Below are 10,215 nucleotides of genomic sequence, written 5' to 3' on the forward strand. Positions count from 1 at the left end.
TGAGTTCTCAGGAAATGGTCACCAGAGTCGATGATTTCTAAAGGAACATCTGTCATTATGGAACACCCATAGGACATAATATATCCAAAAGAAACCTCATCTAGACGTGGGTCTCATGAACAACTTAACGTAGCAACATGCCACGCAAGCCTCATGACTATCCACTCTAAAACCTATGTGTACGCTCAAGCCTGGTTAGTGGGCTTATCTCTCATAAAACATCCCACCCCAACAGACAATCAACCCCATAGAGCCAACAGATACAAGTAATGATATGTACACAAATGTAATAAGATAAAGTAGGTAAATGCTGAAAGTAAATAACTGTACAAAAGAATAAACACCCTACAAACAAGGAACCTACAAAATCTAGGAGGGACTCGCTTAGGGAAACCGGTTCCCCAGCAGAGTCGCCAGCTGTCGCAACCTGCGAAAAACAACCGGCGAAGAAAGAAATGACAGAAGAGTCGCCGCCATGCGTTATTTATCCCAAAGGAGGGAAAGGAAACGCTCGAAGAAAACTTGAAGAAAAAGGAAAGGAAAAGACAAGGTCTCGCAACCAAATCTTGGGTTCGGGAGTCGATTATGCGAAGGGAAGGTATTAGCACCCCTACGCATCCGTAGTACTCTACGGGATCCACTCTTGTTGTTCTTGTCTAAAGGGTATATGTTTATCTAATGTACTATTTACTAAAAGAGGGTCAAAAGAAAATGACTCGCACGGATGTCGCATCCACTGCATACGTATCTCATATGAGTATGAGAATCAGAGTCTTCGTAGCTCGGCTACCTATGGGTGTAAGAGAAGTGTGCTCGCTAAGACATTGCGTCTTATGCCTACGTATCTCATCTGGAATGAGAATCAGAGCAAAATGTAGTTCAGCTAACTACGGGAACAAAGGGTCTCGATTGCAACTAGGGCTAGAGAAAGGGAAGGTCTCGATCGCAACGAGGGCGAGAGAAAAAGAATCGCAACGAGGGCGAAAGCAAGCAAGGATTAGTTGTTAGTCATCAGTATAAAACTCGGCAAGACATCACATCTCGTGCCTACGTATCTCAACTGGAATGAGAATCAGAGTTGCCGTAGTTTGGCTACATAGGGATTGCCATCTGAACATGGACTTACAAAGGAGGACACCAGTTGTGTCAAAGGAGAGTGGGCAATGTGTTCACGTCCTAGCAATAGGTGTCGCAGCTCGCTGAATCGAGTCTTAGGCAGTTACCTCTTTGCAATAGAACGGACTACATGCCACAAGATCGGAGACGCACGGAAGGTCTAAAAAGTGGGGAAGCTCTGCCCTAGAGTTGTCATGCAATGTGGATCTAGGTGTTAGGATTTAGAAATGGGAACATCTACCTAATGTTAGCATGCAAAGAATAAGGGAATTCTACCTATGTTATCATACAAAAGAATAAGGGAATTCTACCTATGTTATCATACAAAGGGTTCTACCTAATGGGTGCTACCTAAGCGGAACAAGAATCAACAGATGGAGCAAGGAGAGGAACCATGGGTAAGGGTGGATGGCGATGCCAGAAGCAATCGACTTACAGGTAGATGGCGATGCATGAAGCAATCGACTTACAAGAGAAATGGTGATGCATGAAGCAATCGACTTACAAAAGGAATCGATGAATGCATGTTGGTTTTGTTAAGTTTTGAAAATGATTACTCGATGTTGGATCGAGGTTTTGATCTTATTTTGAAATGGTTATCGGATGTTCGTTTTAGTTCTTGTATTAACAGATGAATAAAGAATGAAAGAATAAACATTATACACTTCATGGGAGAGGGGTATATTTGTTATGAATGGGGATTGTTCATGGCAATCAAACAACAAAAATATATGCCTCATACATCATACACGTAGGCAACAGTTAATCAAACAATAAGATATAGAAACAAGTATATGATCAAGTCAAATAATCAAAGAATGAAATAATGAAGCATTAGACAATACATGAGAAATATAGACATGTTAAGCAATCAAACAATAGAAACATGGATGAAAGAAACAAGTATAAAAAATATCAGATGAATCAGACAAATGCAACTATGCACACAAAGGATCACTGAATAATTTAATCGGGAAATGATGCAAGGATCAAATAAAATCAAGATGAAAATCCTCTAATACATGGCATATGAGATGAACAAGGGAGGATCAAAATATCTCTTCAATTGCACTAAGCAATCCCTAAGTCAAACATCAATCATAGAAAAGTCAACCGAAAAGTCAAGTCAACTTAAAAATTACCAAATAAATAGTAAATTAATCAAAAAAATTATGAAAAATTAAACTAACTAAGATGGGGTCAGGAAATCATCATCCCCTAAAACTATTTTAAAAGTAATGAAAATTAGTGTATAAATTAATTGAAATAAAACAGAAGTCAAAGGAAAAGTCAACCAAGCAAACTAGGTCAAAAATAAATCCAAAATAAATTGAAAATGGGAAATAAAATTCCAAGAAAAGGTCAGGTTGACCATGAGACATTGGCCAACCCTCATCCCAAAAATCAGAACCTAAAAATAATTTTAAGTCAAGAAAATAAAATTAATAAAAATATGTGTGTTAAAATGAACCACTTGAAATAAATAATTAAAATAAAATATTAACAATAAATAAATATGAAAATAAAAATTAAATAAAATTACTCAAAACATTAAGAAATATGAAAAGTATTTTTTGGTATTTTTATGAATAAATAAAATATATATTTATGATTTAAAAACAAAACAGAAAAATAAAGTGAATTAAAAAAACGAAATGAAAATGAATGTGTTAATGGATTGCTGATGGGCCAGGCGCGTGGGGGTGCCAAAAGCAGGTGCAAGGCCCGGTCCAACATGGATATTCACGTGTGACACAAAAAACTAAATGTACATTTTAATAAGTTATGTGAACATTGCTCAACCGGTCAGCTTGTTCACTTAAGCACTAAATGACAAAAACAGTTGGACGGATGAGATCATAAAACACACGCACGATCCAAGGGCTTTGCAGCATGACACCTCATCGTCTCTCTCATGCAACATACAAAACCCTAGGGCCATGCACTAAAACACGTGAAAAACCAGTATGCTTCGCCAATCTTCCAACCAGCATTTCTCATGCTATGGTTCACCAAACGTCATGAAGTAAAAACCAAAGTTCTAGTATGGAACGAGTAGATCATCATGGTATTTTATTTTAATAAAAATAATGGCCTTAGCATAGAGAAAATTGAACAACAAGGGGAGCATGTGAACACGGCATGAGTAGAAAACAATAGCACAAATTCAAACTTAATGGTAATGCCTCATGTTGAGGGCTTCATAAACAAGTAGGGCACAATGTTAACATGGAAAAACAACATGATACAAGCATGGCAATGGCATGAAAAATAGTAATGAACAATGGTAAGCATGATGATAAACATGGATATATGGTCATGAAATGGAGAAGTAAAGGTACCTAGTGGATGCAAGGTCCACTGCCTCTTGGTGTTGGAGGAATGGAAGAAAGAAGGTGTTGTTTCAATGGTGCTGCAAACTTGAGAAATGGAAAAATGAAAATGAACACCAGCCTTGCCCTTGCTCGAAAATAATAGCAGCCTCTCCCTTTCAGATTAGGGTTTATGTGCTTTAAATATGTAGGGTTTAATGTGTCTAAATGGGCTGAAATATTTGGTTTGGATTCATGAGCAAAAAGTGCAAAAAGTGAGGTGTGAAAGGAAACTCTAATTGTGGCAAAACTTAAGTGAGTGAAACAAAAGCAAATGGCCAAATGAGATAAAGAGTGCGTTGGTTGGTTTGTGCAGCATGGCATGGAAATAAGTCCAACAGGGTGACTTTGAGACCTTGTATCTTGATGAGAATGTAACCAAATGGCAAGGCAATGCAAACAGTAGGAAGAGTGCATGGAGCTTAACATCTTTCATGTTGAACACAAGTTGAAATGATGAGTGGAAAGAGGTGAAAAATGACCTTAAAGTTCAGGTTCCATAACTGCAAAATGGCTGGGCCAGTTTGGCCTAAATGCTGCCTAAAAATTCAGCCTAGGATGCCAACTTTAGATGAGTGCATCTCCCAAACCAATGATCCAAATGGGATGATTCCAAAAAGGTATGAAAGAGGACATGGCAAGGTACAATTGTCATGAAGAAATTATGTTCAAAAGATGCCTTGAAATGCAAGAAATCTGGCCCATAAGTCTTGACAAATCTTGCAGATTTTGGACTTAGAAAATTTTCTAAGTGTCCTAAAATAATGTCTCACTTTGACGAAGATAACTTTCATGGGTGCGACAACCATGAAAACTTGCCTTAAATGGAAAGTCAACTATTTCCAAATTTAGTAACTTTTCCAACTCCTGATTAAATGATGAATCCATGATCCAACCTTGATAAAATTTCACATGTAGGCTCCCTTAGGCATGAATTTTGAGATTCCACTTTCAAAATGTCAGGAGTTGACTTTTCTGGCCCCACAGTTGACTTTTCCCAAATTGTCTGATTCACTATTCCATTGATCAATTGAAGCACCTTTAGCTCAAATAAAGAGCTAATTTTTTGTATGTAGACCCTTGTGTACATATAGAGGGCCATGGAAAAGAGTTTTACCCAAGGAATCAAAAATAGACTGATTTTATACCAAACTCTAGTTTAGGGCAAAAATGATCAGGAACTGATTGCACTGATTGCCAATGGATCTTCTTGAGATAATTGTGAATCTTCCTAGGCCAAGATGCCTCCCTAATCATGACATGAATGAGCTCCTTCACTTCCAACCAAACCTTGCCTGTTGCAGATAGCCATGAAACCCTAGTTTCCTGATTAAATCCAGATGCACCCTTTGATAGCTCTGGACCTTTCACTGATGAATTGTAGACCACAATAGGATACCTGGACCACCTTGAGACCCTTGAGACTTATATATTTGGAGAATGAAGTCCAATTCTCAATCTTGCTTTGTGTGGGCTCCTTCTGTCAAAGGGTGATCAATCAAACCCTGATTTCCAAGTCACTAATGTAGTATGCAATGAGTATGACCTAGTATGATGCTAATGAAGTGTAAAGCAAAATCCCATGTTCCTAGGAGAAAATGAAGGGTAAATTTTGGGGTATTACAAGTGTGAGACAGAGTCTTTAAATCAATATTTTCTTCAGAACGTAATAAAATCGTAATTAGCACATGAATTCTACCTAATCCCTTAGGAACGCGAAATCCATATTCCGGGCTCGTTTTATTATCATTTTCAAACCTCTAGCAATTAGCATTTATATTTATATTTATATCCTTTTAACCTTTAGCCTTAACTTTGAAATTCCAACGATAGATAACATTAATTTGATTATTAATCTCTGTGGGTTCGACAATCTTTTAAAACTACCCGATAAACTGTATACTTGCAGTTATTATCCGACAGGCACATCCGTCGCGATCACTACCCTAGGGAGTCATGACTATAAGACCATTATCCATTTGTTAGCGTAAGTCACTTTTGCACATAAAAGGCTTTCAGTTGGGCTGCCTTACAATGAGTCTATTTACTTTCTTACTTGGTTACTTTTTATATTCGTTGTATGTCACCAATTTCATAATCAAAGCAATAAATCATTGATCCAACATCAAGTGACATTTTCATAATCAAACTCAAAAAACAATAAAAATACGATTAGTATTGTGTGACATGAGCCTTAAATGGTGGAGAATGAGTAAGGATGGAGCTTTGATACCCTTACTCTAATTATTTTGGACACAAGACGTTTGACTTGTTTGTCTAGAATATTTGCCTCCGCCCATAGACTTTAGTGCAATCTAATCACAAACATCCTTTTTCATAAACTTTTCTTCAAGGTAAAAACAACACAACCATCAAACTCATTTTTGCGCCTTAGGGCATCACACTGAAAACCCTTTTCTCAAAGGTAAAATTAACCAACACACAAACATTTCTACTCCAAACTACGGAGCTCTGATTCTTCATCACCCAATGAATGATATGTAGGCACAAGGGCCACAATCCTTGGCGAGCAAAATAATAAAAAAACCACAATCTCATTTTTTTGCACTTTTTTGAAAATAAAGTAATAAACAAGATAAATACCCACGCAGACAACTTAAATGGTTCCCATGGATGTGAGGGGTGTTAATACCTTTCCTTTGCATAATCGAGTTCCGAGCCCATTATTTGGTTGTGCGACCAATCCTCGTCCATATACGCTCTTATGTGTATTCTTTCCTTTATAAGGATTTTATCGACTATTTTCCCTTTCCCTCTTTAGGGATAAATAAAATTCGGTGGCGACTCTGTGTCATTTTCTTTTTGACATCTACCAGCCGACCCGCTCCATTTTTCTCGGTAACGACAAATATGTAGTCCTAAAACATTTTTATCTATTTGATAACAATTTTATTTGTTCAAATGGAATTCAGATAAAATGGTTGGCTCCAACGAGTCAGTTTGTCTTTTTAGCTGGAGTTTGTACCGTATATCTTTGAAGCCCCAACGTCGGGCCTTAATGATTTGAGGAGTCTCATTAATCTCAAACACAGACCGGCTAACTCCGAGTTGATCATGTCGAATATTTGGTCAGTGGTAAGTTAACCAAACCGATAAAAGTTGGAGGTATGTTAACTTTGCATGACCGACATTCAGATCCCCATGGAAGTTGGCGTTAAATGGAGGTAAGAGGCTTTTATTTTGCATGACCTTCAGTTAGGCCAGAGGCTTCAAATTCACTTGAACTTCAGTTAGGCCAGAGGTTTTATTAAACGTTACTTGACCAAAGCCGATTATGCCAGAGGCTTCAATTTCGCTTGGGCTTCAGTTAGTCCAGATGTTTTATTAAACCTTACCCGACTGCAATTGATTATGCTAAAGGCTTCAATTTGTCTTGGCCTTCATTTAGGTCAAAGGTTTTATTAAACATTACTCAGTTGAAGCCGAATAATCCAGAAGCTTCAATTTCGCTTGAGCTTCAGTTAGGCCGGAGGTTTTATTAAACGTTATCCGGTTGAATTCGATAATGACAGCGGCTTCAATTTTGCTTGGACTTTAGTTAGGCCAGAGGTTTTATTAAATGTTCCCTGGCCGAAGCCAATTATGCCTCCTTGTGCAGGTCTTCGTTGTCCTCGTTCTTTACTTTTACTGGAGGTAAGTCTTTGTTCGGTCTTTGTTTTGGCAACTACCTTATATAAGTTTACAAGTTTAGGAAAGAGGAGGTGCCTCCTGCCCTCGCAGAGGAAATGAGAGACACCCGTTTACCTAATGTAAGTTCTAAATTAGTTTACAAACGGCTGAGAAATTAACTCGTATTTTTCGACAATATTTATTTAAAGCATAAATTTTCATATGCTTATCCTATTGTGTTTTGTTGATGATTTGTGCTCTCAAAATTAATTTCATTGACTATTCTTTTTACATCTCTGAGGCGGCTTATAGGTTTCGAAATCCCCCGAGTTCGAAACATCCATCTTTCGAGTTTTTGAATGGTAAAATTGTCATTTCTACTTAACCTCTTTCATCCTAAACATTGATCACTATGGAATAATTTAAATATAAAGAACCTTCATGACAATTATAAAATGTTGTAAAGTGCTCGCCAAACATTATCATGCCAGTTTAGATATATCATCGCAAGCCTCATTGTCTTTTGTAGCTTAAAAACTGCAAGAAATCCAAAACAGTTACAGCAATGTCACGACTCACCAAACAAGGGCCATATATAGTTGTCACGCCACAAACAAGACCTACCTAAATTAAGTATACATCACCACATACTCCAAAATGTAAGGTAACAAGATCCATATTCCTAACACCCAACCTACTGTTCTAGCCTTAAGCCTACAAACTCAAACTTCGTAAACAACCTACTGAACGGAAGTGTTTCTTCCGGCATTTTGGCAGAACAATATTTCAAAGTGAAGACAAAAGATTGTTATTAGAGTTGCAAAATAATCAATTTTTAAACATATCAAGCATTACTAGTCTTCCTCCAAATGTCACCATGACAAATGTGGAACTCGAATCTTGGAACTGGTTGTCTTACCAAAAACTTCAGAAGTATTTAGTAGGAATTCTACTGGAAAGGATTTCACAGAAGATAAATATAGTCGCGTAAGTTTAGGTGATGGATACATGTATAAAAGGAAGAACTGGATGACTCGGATCGGGAAGACGGTACAGTTGCATGGGTAATTTTCCCGTGACAATTAAATTGAATGTGACTCCTCGTTCATTTGTAAAGAATACCGAATAGAATGATCCATCGTTACCGAATCTCGATGGTCCAGCGATGAAGACATGTACGCTCACCGACCACTTTGTTGGGATGAATACATTGTTGTTTCTGGATACGTAATAAGTACTTGTGACCATTTATGATCATTAGTGATATGCAACTGATTTATTAATTATTTTGCAACGGTTTCCGCCCCTTAGTCTACCTCTTAATTGCTTAAGAAACACGATCATTCGATCTCAGGGGTCGGCCTATGTGTGCTAGTTTGGGTTTTCTATATGACCATTTCGATCAAAAATAAATATCTTAGTTAAGTTAGAAATTTCAATTTCATACTCTGGTTGGCCAAATAATATCCGGGATGTACAATCACGCCCTACTATAAGAGCTCTACAACGAATGTAATTAGTTTATAAATTATTTGCATTTTTTTACACTTTTAAATGGTTTTGCAATTTGATTGTATGGGTGGTCGGTAATATCTTGACTTGAGCACCTTTCAAGCTAATGTCTTAGTCAAAAGATGGACATTATGTATAACTTATTGATTATCTTATTAATTATGATGTTATATTGGGCATCAACTAGCTCGATTATTTGAGATTCTTTGTCATTATCAAATAGTATCTCATTAGAGAGATAACCTCTTTGATCCCTAATGAGTGGAAGTCACTATAGATACTAAATCAATGGAATCCCACACAGGTTCTTAATTTTTTCTATCCTCAATTCTCTAAAGCAAGGTTACAAAAGTCAACTTTATCTTTATTAGACACCATCCAATTCAACAATATATAAGAGGTCATGAACATACTTAAAAAATTTGAGACACTTGAAAGTGACTATGAAGGCAGGAAAGCAAATGATGTAACATTATATGGTAAGTTGTATTATCGACGTGTTTCATAATTTCGAAAGGATAAATAAATCGTGAAGTAAACTTTCACATTTTTAACACTCAACAACCTCTGTCACCATAGTGACCCTAAAAAATATAAGATACTTGTCATGAAATTTCAAGTATTTCATTTTATTATTATGGTAGCTTTTATACCTACTTAGAGATACTCTCATCTTTTTCTAAATTAGGTTAACCTTTTATGTAATGCACTAGACCACATTTAATCTTAACACAAGAATGCAATTATAAAAACTTTAACATTAACACTATTATGGAAGAATACAATGATTGTAATTGGTTAGTATCTTAAAGGCATTGATGCTTTTCTGTAAGCACTTATTAGTTTTTCCGTTACACATGACATTTAATAAATTGTTTTTCAAAAAATTAAACAAGTGGCCCATTAGCTCAGTTGGTTAGAGCGTCGTGCTAATAACGCGAAGGTCGCAGGTTCGAGACCTGCATGGGCCATTTGTCAGTTTTTGTTAAATTTATGATTTTTTGTTCCTATACCCTATCGGTACATACCCAAATCCATTTATGATTTTTTTTCTTAAATTTATGATTTTTTGTTCCAATACCTATAGGTACATACCCGAATCCGTTATGAGCAATTCTAATAAAAATAAATTGATCAATTATAAAATATCATATCATTTTAAATTTTTAATAATATTAACAAAATTAAAGAATTTATTATTGAATTATAAAATAAATGAACATTTATATTAAAATAAGTAATAGTTTCATAGTTATATATTTTCAAAAGTGATAAACATATTTTTATGTAATAATAAAAATAAAAATATATAAATATATTATTTGTGTATGAAATGTGTACTAAGATACTTGTATTCATGACCGTTTATTTAACTGGATAATTACCCGTGTTTATATCCTCACCTATTTGTCATTTTTTGTCATATTTATTGTGGATATTTTTGCGTGTAGCCACTAAGTGTGGGTACAATTGACATCCTTAATTGCAATGGATGTTCTAGTCTTCTTAAAAGGGTATTCCTAACATAACTTTAATCCTCCACCATCTTCCCTATCCAATTACAAATCATCTTTTAATCTGTTTC

General features: G+C 36.0%; 1 non-coding gene across 1 annotated transcript; it reads left to right on the forward strand.

The window, feature by feature from the left end:
- The first annotated feature begins 9,527 nt into the window (after positions 1-9,527).
- On the forward strand, positions 9,528-9,601 carry TRNAI-AAU (transfer RNA isoleucine (anticodon AAU)). Its single transcript has one exon. It is a non-coding gene; the product is annotated as a tRNA-Ile (tRNA).
- The last annotated feature ends 614 nt before the right edge of the window (positions 9,602-10,215 follow it).

This window comes from Lathyrus oleraceus, chromosome 3 (assembly GCF_024323335.1).
Source record: "Lathyrus oleraceus cultivar Zhongwan6 chromosome 3, CAAS_Psat_ZW6_1.0, whole genome shotgun sequence".
Taxonomy (NCBI): Eukaryota; Viridiplantae; Streptophyta; class Magnoliopsida; order Fabales; family Fabaceae; genus Lathyrus; species Lathyrus oleraceus.